The sequence below is a fragment of the Mizuhopecten yessoensis genome, unplaced genomic scaffold, assembly GCF_002113885.1.
Source record: "Mizuhopecten yessoensis strain PY_sf001 unplaced genomic scaffold, ASM211388v2 scaffold6857, whole genome shotgun sequence".
Lineage (NCBI taxonomy): Eukaryota > Metazoa > Mollusca > Bivalvia > Pectinida > Pectinidae > Mizuhopecten > Mizuhopecten yessoensis.
Genome location: NW_018406759.1, coordinates 118792 through 125249, shown reverse-complemented (window position 1 = coordinate 125249; position 6458 = coordinate 118792).

Here is a 6458-nt window from a genome sequence, read left to right as displayed (position 1 = left end):
GCTTCTAACCTGACCAACACTCATAACATCGAACCTGCTTCTAACCTGACAAACACGCCTACCATCGAACCTGCTTCTGACCTGACAAACACACCTACCATCGAACCTGCTTCTGACCTAGCCAACACACCTACCATCGAACCTGCTTCTAACCTGACCAACACGCATACCATCGAACCTGCTTCTAACCTGACCAACACACCTACCATCGAACCTGCTTCTAACCTGACCAACACACATACCATCGAACCTGCTTCTAACCTGACCAACACGCATACCATCGAACCTGCTTCTGACCTGACAAACACACATAACATCGAACCTGCTTCTGTACTGACGAACACACTTACCATCGAACCTGCTTCTGATCTGACGAACACACATATCATCGACCCTGCTTCTGACCTGACCAACACGCCTACCATCGAACCTGCTTCTGACCTGACAAACACACATAACATCGAACCTGCTTCTGTACTGACGAACACACTTACCATCGAACCTGCTTCTGATCTGACGAACACACATATCATCATCGAACCTGCTTCTGACCTGACCAACACGCCTACCATCGAACCTGCTTCTGACCTGACAAACACACCTACCATCGAACCTGCTTCTGACCTGACGACAACCGGAAACGCCACGTGTGAGTGTTGTATTACAACTAGAAGAAATATCACTCAGTTTACTACAGAAGAACTCGTGGAGATGATCGCTGAACTAAAAGCTAAACTCTTTGTCGCTAAGAACAACACCGCAAGCTTCCGCCGGAAGCTGGTTAGTGTGTACGACTCTCGATCTAGCAGTGTTGTCATGGGATGCGTCAGCGGGGTCATCCTGGCTCTGGTCATTTTTTGTATCGTTGTGCCGGATCTGGTCAATTTGATCGGGTGGATTTACACGTGCAGGAAGAAGGATAGGGCAACATCTAAGTTGTGAAAGCGATACTTGTTGTGAAATCAACGGACATGTTCCCGATACATTTCAGAATATTTTATTGTATAGTTCTTACATACAAAAACAATTTACCTACAGGAGCTTGGTACTCTGTATCAACCGTCACGATCTCTGCGGTCGGAAACGGAATTATTGTTGTGTGTCCCAAATTCTCGTACTGTAACCTATGGAACCAGGTGCTTCGGGATACTATTATTTATTCATACTCTTTCCGGTTCCGGTTTACATAATTACAGAATGTGGTTGTTACAGACAAAGTAATGGATATTACACGTCACACATAAATTGTCCATACATTCACACTTTTCCGAGGTGAAACGTGACCACACGGTTTACAAGCCAATCAACACCAGCAGCATCAGTTCTACAAGTAGACACATTAAGCTACTGCCATACACAGTCACACTGAAAGGGGTGCCGCTTATCTACCTCGAAAACAATGTTTTAACAGCAGTGCTTGCCGCGTTGAAATGAAGATTTTAAAGAACTTCAAATATTGTTTGATAAAACTAGAATATATTTGTTCTCAGAAACGTTTCATCCATCGGATATGTAACTTTCCCACTCTGTACCCTATTCTACTTCCTACCAAACGGGAGGGACGCCTTTGTTCGGTTATCGTAGAAAGGCGAATGGTGCTACAGATCAATTGGCATGAACAATGGTACACGTATTGTTTAACAAGCATAACAAAGGCAAAGATCAGCCACATATTAAGCTTCTATACCTTTCAGTTCTTCAGAAGGAGTCGTTTCAAGTATTTGACACCTTTTACCCTTGTGACCTTGAAAGTAGGCCAAGGTCAATTTCGTTCTAAAAGCTCCTGGTTAACAATGTGTTCGGTTAATGGCTACATCTGTATTTATTCATTTTGTACTTTTTCAAAAATCTTAATTTAATTCTTTCCTTAATCTATATTTTGCTTTGCGTTCTAATTATGGTTTTCTTACCACTTAGGTCTTCCCTTCGGTTCGTTTGATTAAAAATGATGATGGGTGATATGTTGATTCTACTATATGAGGCTAATTAACAAGTGCTTAACACCTCGGCTCCGACGCAGAGAGCCAGGGTTCAATCCCCGAGGTCATGGCAAAGTATTTTCTCCTGACAACTTATCATAGTCAATGTATCTGTTAGTTATCCATCTTTAATGACATTGTGATTTCGCACTTATCGATTTGTCGTTCGAAGTGTGACATTTTTTAATTTAATTTTTGTGATTCCACATTTTCGTTTTAGTGAATCATCAATCTAAGGTTACCGTCCGTGATAATGCTGATTAATCATATTAATAGATTTTTTCTTTATTTTGTATTCTCCTATTCGTCTTTTAAACATACAATGCGTTATAATGGGTTTTAATCTTACTATGCCTTTTATATATTTTTCTTCTTTTGTAGCTTGTCAATGAACCCGTTTGGAGTAGAGGTTGTTGAAAATTTATAATGAAAAGTATAAAAATGTTTTTAATAAATAATATCGACATTATAACAAATGTGTTTTTTTACATGTAATTTCGAAGATATAAAACACAATCAACTTATATCTATTTATTTTCTAATTTCGAATTAATTGTTTTATTCTTGTCTGAAATATGACATTTGATCACATGAAGGAACCTTAATGTTCAAAATAATTAAATCGTTATCACATATCTTTGTTTCTGAGGTAACTATCTATGATGGAGTGTATGTTTGTGGGTATTGTTTTACTTTCGTAATATTCAAGACTGTGATAACATGTCACTCTTTTCGGAGAAAAAAGCAACTACGATATTTTCAAGAATCAGTTTCACAAACACTTAACATTGTTCTTTGTATAGGTACTAACCGCAGGTCGGTGTTTTTTCTCCTGGTAAACCGGTTTTCCTCCACTACCAAATCATGGCACGTCGTTAAACGACCATAACTTTGCCAGAATGAAATATGAGATTTAAAGAGGACCATCGACGATGCCTCGTGACGTTAACTTTCTCCTGGCCCGGAGATCGATGATGGTATAATATATGCCTAAGGAGCTATAAATGATAACAAGTTCGTCGTCTCCGATTGTATCGGCTGGCTCCTCGCGCCAAAACTCACTCTCTCCTTAGGTTTGTTTGATTAATATTCCGTTGCAAAATAAAAACAAACGCCATCTCGTGTTATTTAAAGTTACGTTTTACTTTAAGGACGTCCCACCCTTCGTAATACACGTGTTTTTCTTGTCGTATTTTCGTGTCGTCATTTCCGTATCGCGTATCGGGCATTCCATTACCGTAGTGTAAATTATAGTATCACCGGGTAAACAATAGTACACGTGCGTGACGATGATATGTCAACACCGAGAACTCTCATCGGGATCAAAATTATTGTAAAATGTAAAATAAATGAATTATAAAGACTTCGGGTGTATTTGGTTCAATTTTACACACTTTTTGTATGAAACTATGTGTCCTGTTTGCTTTCAGCTTGTATATAATAACTTTCATTCATACAACTTCAATAAAAACACTTTTTGTAACATGTTGTAGATATTTTATGGTAAATAAAATATTTGTACGGTTGATTTGCAATGCTTCTTTTCATTATTTTATTGTTGTGATAGTTTTGAACAATGCCACGCACTCAATAAATGTGAAAGTGATAAATTTGACAAAAATTCAATTTTTCGGTATTTTTTACCTAAAAATCCCCAGTTTATCGAAATGTTTAGATTTTCATAAAATCATCATTACATAGTGACATAACTATTATGTGAAACTTTCACTGAATTCTGCTGGCTAATTGCGAAAGGGTGGAACCTCCTTAATATGTAAACGTGTACATAAGAGCAGACGTAGACTGACAGGTAGATTCAGACGTAAATATAAGGTACGACTTTTAGTGAATCTGGTGTTCGTCTTCAGACACGTTAGACACGGCAACGTGTTGACTTGCGACCTTTAGTGAAACTGTGTTCCACGATTGGTTTAAAAAACTTTATTTTACTATCGGAATAATATTCCAGTAATACAAACATGATATACATATAGGATTCGAAAACAAGTACAAAGTAATCCGTCTTTTTTTTGTGTAAAACGGCGCTTGGACGGCACTGACTAATATTATGCATATAGATATAATTTATATGGAAGAGAAGAGGGGGAAGGAAGAAGGGAAAGAGGTGAAAAAGGTTCGAGGATTCCCAGTATGAGATGCAACGAAACGAATACCAGGGCCCGTATTCACGACACCCAAGGGCCTGTATTCAAGACACCCCAGGGCCCGTATCCACGACACCCCAGGGCCCGTATTCACGACCCCCCAGGGCCCGTATCCACGACACCCCAGGGCACGTATCCACGGCACCCCAGGGCCCGTATTCACGACACCCAAGGGCCTGTATTCAAGACCCCCCAGGGCCCGTATCCACGACGCCCCAGGGCCCGTATTCACGACACCCCAGGGCCCGGATTCACGACACGCCAGGGCCCGTATCAACGACACCCCAGGGCCCGTATCCACGACACCCCAGGTCCCGTATTCACGACACCCCAGGGCCCGTATTCACGACACCCAAGGGCCCGTATTCAAGACACCCCAGGGCCCGTATTCACGACACCCAAGGGCCTGTATTCAAGACACCCCAGGGCCCGTATTCACGACACCCAGGGGCCCGTATCCACGACACCCCAGGGCCCGTATCCAAGACACCCCAGGGCCCGTATCCAAGACACCCCAGGGCCCGTAGTCATGAAACCGTTATCATGCTCAAGCAGCACTCTTGAGTCTTGTAACTCACTTAAGTAACGTAATACGGTCAAAAAATCAACTTCACGGTAAAAACATTGAAAACAGTTCTCGGCTGTGACTGTCTCCATTATTCTTCCATATCATTTTCAAAATTTGATTTCTTAATGATTTATCACAAAAACAAGATATTGGGCTTGAGCACAAAATCTGAGTTTGAGCATGGTTTCATGAATAAGGGTCCAGTACTTTCAAATTCATCTTATACGGAACGTTTACAGACCATTAGGGTATAGAGGATTAGTAGTGCTGTGATTGCGGTGAATTAAATAATTTCCGGAAAATACGACACAAATGTCGCAGACCTTTTTACAATGAAAGACGGCTCAAATACACGAGGCCATACCTCGGAAATATACAAAGAGTATTCGAGGTTAGACATTAGAAAATATTCGTTCACGCAGGGAGCTGTTGACAAGTGAAACAACCTCCCGCCAACAGTAATGAACGCATTGAGAATTATTTTGGTTTGGTTTGGTTTGGTTTGGTTTAGTTTAGTGTTGTTTAACGTCCTATCAACAGCTATGGTCATTTAAGGACGGCCTCCCCTGTGTGCAAGATGCATGCGTGTAGTGTATGCGTGTGTGTTTTGGGAGGCTGCGATATGTTCGTGTTTGTCCCCTTGTGATAGCGCGGAACTGATGCCGACTTTATAGTGCTACCTCACTGAAACATACTGCCGAAGACACCCAGCAGGACACCCCACCCGTTCACATTATACTGACAACGGGCGAACCTGTCGGCCCACTCCTAAATTGCTGAGCCTTAAGCAGGAGTAGAAACTACCATTTTTACAGACTCTGGTATGTCTCGGCCAGGGGACAGAACCCAAAGCATTCCTCACAGGGGCAAATGCTCAACTAAAGGCCAAAAGTGACGCATTGTCAGGGGAGACATTAGGAAGAAGAAAGTTGTTTAGAAAGGAGAGAAAAGATAGTATCAAATTAAGTCGCCTCTTACGATCATGCAATGAAAATTAAACAATTTAAGTACCAAGTACATGAACATTGGAAAAATCATTAAGCCAAAAGTTTAGCTATGGACTGTGCATTTACAATTCAAAATCATACGTATCTTTAAATTACAAACTGACTATATATGAAAGGATTGTAAATACTGTACATAGTTTATGTGGGGTTTTAAAGAATAAATCTGTGTGTCTGTGAACCCAAAATATTCCAATTAGCAGTGTAACTACTCCGTAGACTGTCTGGACTGGAGAGAGAAAATAAACGTACTTCTATCTAACTCATGGACTTAATTACTATTATGTGCGGGTATTTGAAGTTATATTTCGACTTAATCAGAGTTAAACATGGACATCATGAGTTTGATACTGTTCTGCATTTACCTCGTTTCGATCTGGATCCCACTGTTATATACATGGTATATATTATATTATAACCATCAATAGAATATCCGGAATTAACCGTTTTTGTGTATTATTGTATTCCGTCTCCGTATCTTGTTTCTATGTTTTGTTGTTTGACTTCCTGTTCCGGGAATAAAATGAAAAGTTGAAGAGTGAAATTGTTTCGAGACATCTCTTAATAATCCTCTCACATCGCAAACCCAGTACACCACATATATTTTCTATATCGAGTCCATTCATATTATCTCAGAGTTAACGAAAATACTGTCAACGTCACTATTAGAAGTTGTAATGAAACTTTAAATACAATAAAAGTGGAAATTTTCGCGGTGCGCAAATCAGCGCGAAAATATCTA